Source organism: Ranitomeya variabilis, chromosome 1 (assembly GCF_051348905.1).
Source record: "Ranitomeya variabilis isolate aRanVar5 chromosome 1, aRanVar5.hap1, whole genome shotgun sequence".
Classification (NCBI taxonomy): domain Eukaryota; kingdom Metazoa; phylum Chordata; class Amphibia; order Anura; family Dendrobatidae; genus Ranitomeya; species Ranitomeya variabilis.
In genome coordinates, this window is record NC_135232.1 from 447,020,684 (window position 1) to 447,031,219 (window position 10,536).

General features: G+C 49.3%; 1 long non-coding RNA gene across 1 annotated transcript in view; it reads right to left on the reverse strand.

Annotated features, from left to right (window-relative positions):
- The window catches only part of LOC143796063 (uncharacterized), a 34,710-nt gene extending 24,572 nt beyond the window's left edge, over positions 1-10,138 (reverse strand). The window contains exons 1-3 of the long non-coding RNA XR_013220441.1: positions 10,133-10,138; positions 6,739-6,807; positions 6,342-6,534 (exon numbers count right to left, since the gene is read on the reverse strand). This is a non-coding gene — a long non-coding RNA (uncharacterized LOC143796063). The remainder of the gene's footprint in view (positions 1-6,341; positions 6,535-6,738; positions 6,808-10,132) is intronic.
- Between the last annotated feature and the right edge of the window lie 398 nt (positions 10,139-10,536).

The window sequence follows — 10,536 nt, forward strand, 5'->3', positions numbered from 1 at the left end:
AGAATGGCTCTAGCAGAATATAAGATACGCACTATTCGCCAGGGGGAGCGTGTTGCAGAGGATTACTGTTCTGAATTTCGCCGCTGGGCGGTCGACACACAGTGGAATGATCCCGCGCTGCGGGGTCACTTTATTCATGGAGTTTCTGATAGGGTTAAAAAAGCCCTCCTGAAGTACGAGACTCCTGCTTCACTAGATTCCGCTATGAGTCTTGTTGTCCGCATTGATCGCAGTTTGCGTCAGGGGGATCATGAGACGCCGCCTGTGGGAGAAGGTTTAGGTTCACGTGAGGTTGCTGCAGGTGAGCCCACGGAACCTATGCAAATCGCAGGGGTATCACATGTTAAGCATCGAGCCCCTGTACTCAGGAAGCAGGGAGCCTGTTTTTACTGTGGTAAAACGGGTCATTTTATTAACATCTGTCCTCTGCTGTCAAAGAAAAACGCAACGGCGGAAAACTTCTAAGTTCAGAGGGTGTGGAGGAGTCCAATCTGAGCTTATGTATATCCTCCATGATGGTTTCTCAGTGCATGCTCCCTGCCAAAGTTGTTGTCACTGGCAGAGAGCTGCCAATCACTGTTTTTGTGGATAGTGGTTCTGCCACAAATCTCATTGATGAGGAGTTTGCGCGCACTGCTGGTTTTAGGATCGAAAAACTGCCTCATCCTATCCGCGTGGTCACCATCAATTTTGCTCCTCTCCCACAGGGGGAGATTACTGAGTTTGTGGCTGAGGTTAAACTCCATCTTGGGGTTCTTCATTTCGAGCAGGTTACATGTAAGGTGCTCAAGAGTCTTCCGGCACAATTGGTTCTGGGTTTTCCATGGTTGTCTACACACAACCCGGTTATTGACTGGAAAACTCAGGACATAATTCAGTGGAGTGATTTCTGTCAGGAGAATTGCTTGGCCACATGTGTTTCTGCTGTGACTTCAAGCGTTCCTGAGTCACTTCTGGATTTTGTGGATGTGTTCTCTGAGAAGGGTTGTTCAGAGTTGCCACCACATCGCTCCTATGACTGTACTATCAGGTTTAAACCAGGGGCCAAATTGCCTAAAGCAAGGATGTTTAACATCTCCGGTCCGGAGAGACAAGCGCTAAAGGATTACATTGCTGAAAGTTTGAGGAAAGGGCACATTAGGCCTTCAACCTCTCCAGTGGCAGCAGGGTTCTTCTTCGTTAAGAAGAAAGATGGTGGACTACGGCTGTGTCTGGATTTCAGGGAGTTAAACCAGATTACGGTTCGTGATCCATACCCTATGCCATTGATACCGGATTTGTTCAACCAGGTGGCAGGTGCTAAGTGGTTTACCAAGCTTGACCTCAGGGGGGCGTACAACCTTATAAGAGTCCGTCAAGGTGATGAGTGGAAGACGGCTTTTAATACCCCTGAGGGTCATTTTGAAAATTTGGTGATGCCATTTGGGTTGACAAACGCACCTGCAGTGTTTCAACATTTCATAAATGATGTGTTCTCGTATGTTTTGGGGAAATTCGTTATTGTGTACCTAGATGACATCCTCATATATTCTTGCGACCGTGATACTCATTTAGATCATGTCAGGCAGGTGTTACAGCTTCTCAGAGAGAATAAGCTATATGCAAAACTGGAGAAATGTGTATTTTCGGTACAGGAGTTGCCTTTCTTGCACTATATTGTATCTGCTTCTGGTTTTAAAATGGACGCCGCTAAGGTGCAAGCGGTGTTGCATTGGGAACGGCCTGATAACCTAAAAGCACTTCAGCGGTTCCTTGGGTTTTCTAACTACTATAGGAAGTTTATCAAGGATTTTTCTATCATTGCTAAACCGCTAACTGACATGACTAAAAAGGGTACCAATTTCTCCGTTTGGCCTGAGGCTGCTGTGTGCGCATTTGAATCTCTTAAGAACAGGTTTGTTTCAGCTCCCATTCTTGTGCAGCCAGATGTATGGAAACCTTTTGTTGTAGAAGTCGATGCGTCTGAGGTTGGTGTGGGGGCGGTGCTGTCACAAGGCTCATCCTTGAGCGGTTTGCGTCCATGCGCCTATTTTTCCAAGAAACTGTCGCCCGCCGAACGTAACTACGATATCGGCAACAGAGAGTTGTTGGCAATCAAATTGGCCTTTGAGGAATGGCGGCACTTCTTGGAGGGGTTGGTTCATCAGGTTACTGTTATTACCGACCATAAGAATTTGCTTTATTTGGAGTCTGCCAAGCGTCTGTCTCCCAGGCAGGCTTGCTGGGCATTGTTTTTCACGCGGTTCAACTTTGTTGTCACTTACAGACCTGGTTCTAAAAACACTAAGGCGGATGCTTTGTCCAGGTGTTTTCCTGGGGGAGAGCCTCGGGAAGATCCAGTACCCATCCTCCCAAAGGGTGTTGTGGTTTCGGCTCTCACTACCGAGGTTGAGGCTGAGATTGCCGAGGCCCAGGAGGAGGTACCATCTGAGCTTCCCATCAACAAAACGTTTGTACCGCTTCATCTCCGCTTAAAGGTTGTGGCGGAGCATCATGATGCTGTCCTGGCTGGCCATCCAGGGGTTAGGGGTACCTTGGAGTTGGTGTCACGTCGGTTTTGGTGGCCCAAGATCCGACAGGACGTGGTCTCATGCGTGTCAGCTTGCACCACGTGCGCTAGGACTAAGACGCCCCGCTCCCGTCCTGTTGGCACACTACTTCCTCTCGAGGTACCTAGTAAGCCATGGACGGAAATCTCCATGGATTTTATCACTGACTTGCCCTCCTCAGCTGGGAACACGGTCATCTTGATGATTGTTGATAGGGTTCTCAAAAATGTCGCACTTTGTGTCTTTGCCTTCGTTGCCTAACGCTAAGACTCTGGCTCAGGTATTTGTGCAGGAGGTGGTCAGACTTCATGGGGTTCCGTCTGACATCGTTTCTGATAGGGTGTCTCAGTTGTGGCAAAATTTTGGAAAGCATTTTGTTCACGGCTGGGGATCAAGTTGTCTCATTCTTCGGCGTTTCATCCTCAGTCAAATGGTCAGACTGAGCGTATGAACCAAAATTTGGAACAGTACTTACGCTGCTTTGTTTCGGATAACCAGGAGGAGTGGTCGAAGTTTCTTCCTTTGGCTGAGTTTGCCATCAATAATCACCACCAGGAGTCGTCTGGGGAGTCTCCGTTTTTTTGTGTTTACGGGCTTTATCCTCAATTTTGTACTTTGAGTCAGGGGGGCTCTTCCGGCGTCCCGGAGGAAGACCAGTTAGGAGCACAATTATCATCAGTCTGGAGGAGAGTTAAACAGCGCCTGTTGAGTGGTTGAGTGTGGGTGCTAGGTACAAACGTGTGGCTGACAGTAGGCGTGTGCCAGGTCCGGACCTGAGTGTGGATGACTGGGTGTGGTTATCCACAAAAAACATAAGACTCAAAATACCATCCCTTAAATTGGGTCCACGGTTTATTGGTCCATTTAGGGTCGCCGCTGTCATTAACCCAGTAGCGTACCAGTGGAGCTTCCTACGGTGTATAAAATACACAACGTGTTCCACAGATCGTTGTTAAAGAAGGTGGTGGGTCTTGTGGATGCGACACCAATGCCTTCTCCAGTCTTGGTGGATGGTAATTTGGAATTTGAAGTCTCCAAGGTGGTTGACTCTCGTGTAGTGCGCCGCACTTTACAGTACTTGGTACACTGGCGTGGTTATGGGCCTGAGGAGAGGCCTTGGACGTTCATGCGGATCGGCTGGTCAGGTTTTTTCACCGCCGCCATCCGGACAAGCCGGGTGCTATAAGCCGTGAGGGCCCTGGGGTCCCTCGTAGAAGGCGGGGTACTGTCATGTCGGACGCTGTTCAGACCAGGTCGTTCGACAGACAGCGGTAATTCTGCTTTTGTCCACTATGCGCTCATTGGCGTCAGCTAGATTTTATCTAGCTGGTCCGGGGTTAATTTACCTGGTGCTCGGATTGGAAGCTGGGCCATGCCCACTGCCTTTAAATAGTTCTCCTGAACATTGGGCGTCGCCGATTATAGCTTCTGTCTTGTGCGTGGTTATCTCGGTCTGGAGTGGTGAGCTAGTAGTTAGAGTATCGTTGCTGGTGGTGTATTTCCCTTTGTCTTATTTTCTCCTTCCCATATTTGTATTTGTTTTGCCCTTTGCACTTATAGTGTATTCCTGAGTGACTGCGGCGTGGTGCTTATTTTTCCGTTATCCTTGTCTGTGCTAACTGTGGGTATTGGAGTGTGTTCTCTTCACTGGGTGGTGGGTGGTGGTTGCAGCCTAGGGTTGAAACAGGAGATAGGGCGAGGGTGGAGGCCCAGACATGCACACCATCAGTGTAAACTCTGGGAGAGGGTCAGTCAGGGTTTCCCTAGTCTGAGGGAAATCGCAGGGGCCCGGGTTATTAGCTCTTTCCTACCTAGGTCTCCTGTGACAGTTGCACAGCCACTGCCCGATTTCCAGCATCACCCGCTGCGGTCAACTACAGCAGTTGGTCACATGTGGGACCAATTTGCTGCCTTTTTTGATTCAGATATTGGACGTGTGTCATGGCAGGACAATGTTGTGTAAATGTCCTGTTGTAATTAGAACTGTACCAGTAATTTTCTGATATGAAAATAATATTTCTCATTAATAAACTTTAGTTTTAGTTGTGTTGACCGTGTCTCCTAACTTTTTCCTCTCCAAACCAAGGCTGTCCTAAAACTGGCAGTATTTGATCTGTATTTAATATCAGTTTTTGTAATCCAAAACCAGGAGTGGGTGATAAAAGCAGAGGTGCTAGTTATTATGTTAATATCATTATTTACCTCGAATTGTTCTACTCCTTGTTTTGGCTTACAAATACTGATATAAAACACTGGCCACATACTGCTAGTGTTATGGCAGCTAGGGTTGAGCGAAACGGGTCGGCCATTTTCAGAAGTCGCCGACTTTTGGCAAAGTCGGGTTTCATGAAACCCGACCCGACCCCTGTGTGGGGTCGGCCATGAGGTCGGCGATCTTCTGAATCTGGTATCGGAATTCCGATACCGAGTTCCGATATGTTTGCGATATCGGAACTCGGTATCGGAATCCACATTTAAGTGTAAAATAAAGAATTAAAATAAAAAATATTGATATACTCACCTCTCCGACGCAGCCTGGACATCGCCGCTGGTAACCGGCATCTTCCGTTCCTAAGAATGGCGCTTGAAAGACCTTTCGATGACGTCACGGCTTGTGATTGGATGCGGCGGCCCACGTGACTGCTGAGCGACCAATCACAACAAGCCGTGACGTAATTCTCAGGTCCTAAATTCCTCATTCTAGGAATTTAGGTCATGAGAATTACGTCACGGCTTGTGATTGGTCGCTGAGCAGTCACGTGGGCCGCAGCGACCAATCACAAGCCGTGACGTCATCGAAAGGTCCTGCACGCGCTGATTCTTAAGAAGGAAGGCTGCCGGAAAGCAGGGTGCGTCCGAGGGTGAGTATATACCTAATAGGAATATACTCACCCTCGGCTTCTTTCCGGCAGCCTTCCTTCTTAAGAATCAGCGCGTGAAGGACCTTTCGATGACGTCACGGCTTGTGATTGGTCGCGGCGGCCCACGTGACTGCTCAGCGACCAATCACAAGCCGTGACGTAATTCTCATAGCCTAAATTCCTAGAATGAGGAATTTAGGACTGGAGAATTACGTCACGGCTTGTTGTGATTGGTCGCTCAGCGGTCACGTGGGCCGCCGCGACCAATCACAAGCCGTGACGTCATCGAAAGGTCTTTCAAGCGCCATTCTTAGGAACGGAAGATGCCAATTACTACCAGGGCGCGTCAGACGGTGAGTATATCAATATTTTTTATTTTAATTCTTTATTTTACACTTAAATATGGATCCCAGGGCCTGAAGGAGAGTTTCCTCTCCTTCAGACCCTGGGAACCATAGTATCCCATTGCACTGCATTGGGTTTCGCGTTTCGGCCGACCCCGACCCCGACTTTTTAATAGGATCGGCCGATTTCACTCGACCCGACTTTTGAGAAAGTCGGGTTTCGTGAAACCCGACCCGATCCTATAAAAATAAAAGTCGCTCAACCCTAATGGCAGCCATGTTGCTTTATTGGTAAGCTTGTTGATGTCATTGCGCCCTGATTCTGTTCTGCTGTATCCATTGGACACAGACTGAAGAGACAATGACTGTCACACTATCTATACTCATCAAGTCAGGTGTTAGAAATAATGAATTCATGATGCACATATAACAGCCTCATGAATTCACTATTTTGTGAAAAAGGACTTTTGGCCGTGCTCACACAACTGTGTGTGATGAGAGAAACTCCTGAGAGTTTCTGTCATCACACACAGTCGAGTGAGTACGGCCAAGGTCTCTGCTGCTTCACACTGCAGTGCAATACTTACCAAATGCATTTCGGACCCGTGTCGGGGCGTTGTCCCAGCCATCCCACATCGCTTGGGCCACCTCATTCCATAAGCGCCGGATCGTGACATTGTTTGAGTGCAGTGGATCCCGGGTGTCCCACAACGGGACTCGCTCCTGGACCAGGGAGATGAGGAGGTCATTGTCGATTAGATCATCCTCCCGTTGTGAAACCTAAAAATTAAATAAAGTCATTAAAGTTTGCTCAATTAACATAAGGAAAAGAAAGAAAAAAGATGCTGAGAAATGGCATGAATAGGAAAGTCAACATACAAAAGGATTCCAGAAGAAAAAAGTAAAGAAATACGAATGGAAAGAAAGGCAGATTCAAGAATATTCCACTGAGGATACAGTAAACAGTCAGCCTTGTATACGTACCCGCTGCCATCTTTCCACCGGACCTTGACTCCGCTGCTCCTGCCCAGTCTCTGCCGCAGTAGAAGAGCTCTAAAAAAATTAAAAATTCAAATTGTCACATGTGTAGATGTGACAGTGAATAATTACCAATCACAATGCGTTGATATAGACAGCAATGCATTTTTTTGTCGCAATCCTTGCGCAATCGACCGCATGCGTTTCCAGGCGGCAAATTGACGCCTCTAAAAATTACTACATGTTGCATTTCCGCACCAAGCCGCAAACGACGAGACGACGCATGCGTCGTCAAACGCGGCAAAACGCGAACAAACAAAAACGCATGCGTCCCTAATGTTAAATATAGGAATACACAAGTTGGAGCGCCCCCAGACGCAGGGCCGCGGGGTACTCAGTACCGGGCCTCTCTATCTCGGTCCTGGGGTTGTCACGGTGGCTAGACCCGGTCCGTGACCCTGCTAAGGGGCGTCCAATGAAAGATGTGATGATGGTGCGTGGTGCAAGGTGCGATGAATAACGAGGACACAGGGTTGCAGTCTCTTTACCTCTTTACTGAAGGCTTCAGGATCTGCAATCCAGAGCACTGCTAACAGGGCTGGCTGAGACCGGCCGGTCCGAAGGCACATCCAGAGTTTCCTTTGCAGGTGGAAATCAGTGCCTACCTTCTAGCGCCTGTGTGTTGTAGTACCTCCCTGCTGAGCACCACGGGATAGTCCTCACAACTTTTGTGTCTGCTTCTGATGTTCTTCCTCACAACTATCGTATCTGTTCTGATGTTCTTCTCTGTCCCCCAGATGATATGGATAGGACGCACCCGTATGACGGGGTAGGCCTGGAGTTATTTTATAGGGACCCTAGAGACGCCCCTCTCCCACAATTGCCTCCGTTGTCTTCGTTAGGTGTAAAGGTGAGACAGCCAACCTAAAGTTAACTGCCCGGCCGTAGTTCAAAGTAATGCGTGGAGTCTCTTACTTTCTCGGCGTTCCGGCCGCCGGTTACGCGCCTCAGAAGGACGTTGCTGATCTTGAGGCACGACTCCTTCTGGTTCTATCTCCTTTGTGCTGTGTTCCCGTTTCTCACTTCTCCACACTAAACCTCGCTTCTTATCCTCTCTTAGGAGTCTGCCGCTGTAAGGCACAGGCACGGCTCCGTAACGATCTGTCCTTTTCTAGGGCTCTGCCTGGGTCCCACCCCTGACAGGTCCTCTCTCAAGCTCTTCCCAGCTACTCTCTTCCTAACTTCCTATCCAACCCCCAGTTTTACCCAAGTGTGAGGAGTGGCCTAGTAGATAGGGCCTTTTGCTCCCCCTGGCGGCCGGAGTGTGAAGTGTAATGTGTGTCTGTGATACCTGGTCAGGTGAACTCCTTTAGTGCCATCAGACATACCATTACTCCCCTTAGTGGCGGAGCGACAGTACTGCAACGACCAGGACTCTGGGGCACTGCACTTCCCCCGGGTTAAATCCAGTACTCCCGAACTGGGAAAGAAGAACAACAATACATGTTAGCAAAAGACATACAGAGTCTTGAAATGCAATAAACAAGTAAATGCTATGAACAAGTAAATATAACAGTGCTTCCCTTTATGGGAGGTGAGGACACTTGAACGTTGCGAAAGTTTTGGGTCATGCACAGTCTATGACTCCCAGCTCAGTGGTTGTAACTTTGAAACAGCAGGGACCCCGGGTAAACAAAGGGGTCCCTTTTGAAAGTTTTGGAGCAATTCACCCTCCGTTGTCTATTTTTAAACCTGTAACAAAGATATTTACACAAACATTTTCAACCAAATAGCAACTTTCGTTAATACCTCCAAGTTTTGCAGCAAAGTGGAGTTTGATTCTTGGTGCTACGTGTAGACCTCCGCAGTGCAGGGGTTGCTATTGGCCTAACAGGGCCCGCTATGCTTGCTACCGCTGGTGTAGTGCACTGTCTTCTAGCTACGCTTCTAGTGAGTCTGGGTAGCACTGGCATGGTGGGGCTCTCAGGGCTGCTGCTACCAACAGTGAGTACGGCAGATTCGCCGATAGCAGAGGGAGGACCCACCGGTCCGACGGTTGGCATGGCATCCTCTGGTGGGGTCTGCGGTGATTGCGGGTCCGGATGATCTGGCACCACATTTAGTTCAGGCAGGTTCGGTTGACGAAACGTTAGGACAGGTACCACGATGGCCTGATTTATTTGGGTCCAAGACTGGGGAAAATCGCCAAGAACAGTGTGTATCATCTTCTCCTCTTCTACAGGTGGAGAGGTTTTGGATCTGTTTCCCTCTCTCTCAACTTATCAGGGCATATCTTAAGGTGGTCTCTAGATATTGCCGTTGAGGTTTCCCCTCCATCTTTTCTGATGAGACAGACCTTCGTATTGTCGAAATCGGACGGCAGGATGGTATACGGTTCCGCTTCCCATTGGTCGTCAAGCTTGTGTAGCCTCCTCTTCCGTTTGAGTACTTGCTCACCGGGTGACAAGGGAATCGCAGGAGCATGCTGGTTGTAGTCCCTTTCTTGTTTCTGTCTGGCCTGAGCGAGACTTCTTTCCACGCATTCCTGTACTTTGCGGTACCTTTGCTGCCTTTCTGTATCCCAATCTGCATCCGGTGAGGTATCTTCGGGGGTTAGGACCCCCATGTCCAGATCAACGGGTAACTTGCTAGATCTTCCTCGCATCAGGTACGCTGGAGTGCAGTTGGTGGAATTCACTGGGATGTGGTTGTACATGTCTACCAGGTCAGGCAATTTTGTTGGCCACAAGTTCCGTTCCTGTACAGGCAAGGTCTTCAGTAAGTCGATCACCACTTGGTTCATCTTTTCACACATCCCGTTGATTTGTGGATGGTACGGTGTGGTTCTGATCTTCTCACACCCGTACAGATTGCAGAACTCCTGAACACCTGAACACCTCCACTTCAAACGCTGGTCCCTGATCGGTCAGTACCTTCTCCGGGTACCCATGGGGCCTACAGAAGTACTGCTGGAAGGTTTTGGCGGCCGTCCTGGCCGTTAGATCTTTGACAGGTACAACCACCAGGAATCTGGAGTAGTGATCCACGATGGTAAGAGCGTAAATATAGCCTGCCCGGCTAGGTGTTAGTTTCACATGATCTAGCGTGACCAGTTCGAGCGGCCGTTTGGTGATGATGGGCTGCAAGGGAGTCCGTTGGCTGTCACGGTCCTTTCTGCGTAGGCTGCATGGGCCACACTCCCGACACCACTTCTCGATGGCTTTCTTCATGCCAATCCAATAGAATCTCCCTCGGAGTAGCCTCTCCAACTTCCTCCACCCGAAGTGTCCGGCCCCATCGTGGTACACCCCCAGAACCATTGGCGCATCTTGCCTTGGGACCACTATCTGCCATACCAATTCATGAGTGCGTGGGCCGATACTTCTCTGGCACAGCTTACCATCATGAATAAACAGTTTGCTTCTCCCCTTCCACAGCTGTTGTGTTTCTTGCGGATCATCCGGGCCAGGATGCAAACCTGCCTGCGTCAGGAGCTCTTTCACCCGACGGACCGCGAGGTCACCATCCTGGGTCTCTGCCCATCCGTGGTGGGGCAGGGGATTCAGCGTGGCATCCTATTTGTTTTTGTGCCTGTTCTTCACATGATGGGAGCACTGAGTGTCTTTGGGGCGATGGAAAGCGGGCAGCTCTACCTCTTCAAGTGCCTCCGGGTCCTCCCCCGTTTCTGGCAAATTGGGCATCCAGGACAAGGCATCGGCATTCGCATTCTTGCGTCCTGCCCGGTACTTGATGGTGAAGTCGTAATTGGACAGCTGGGCCATCCACCGCTGTTCCAAGGCCCCG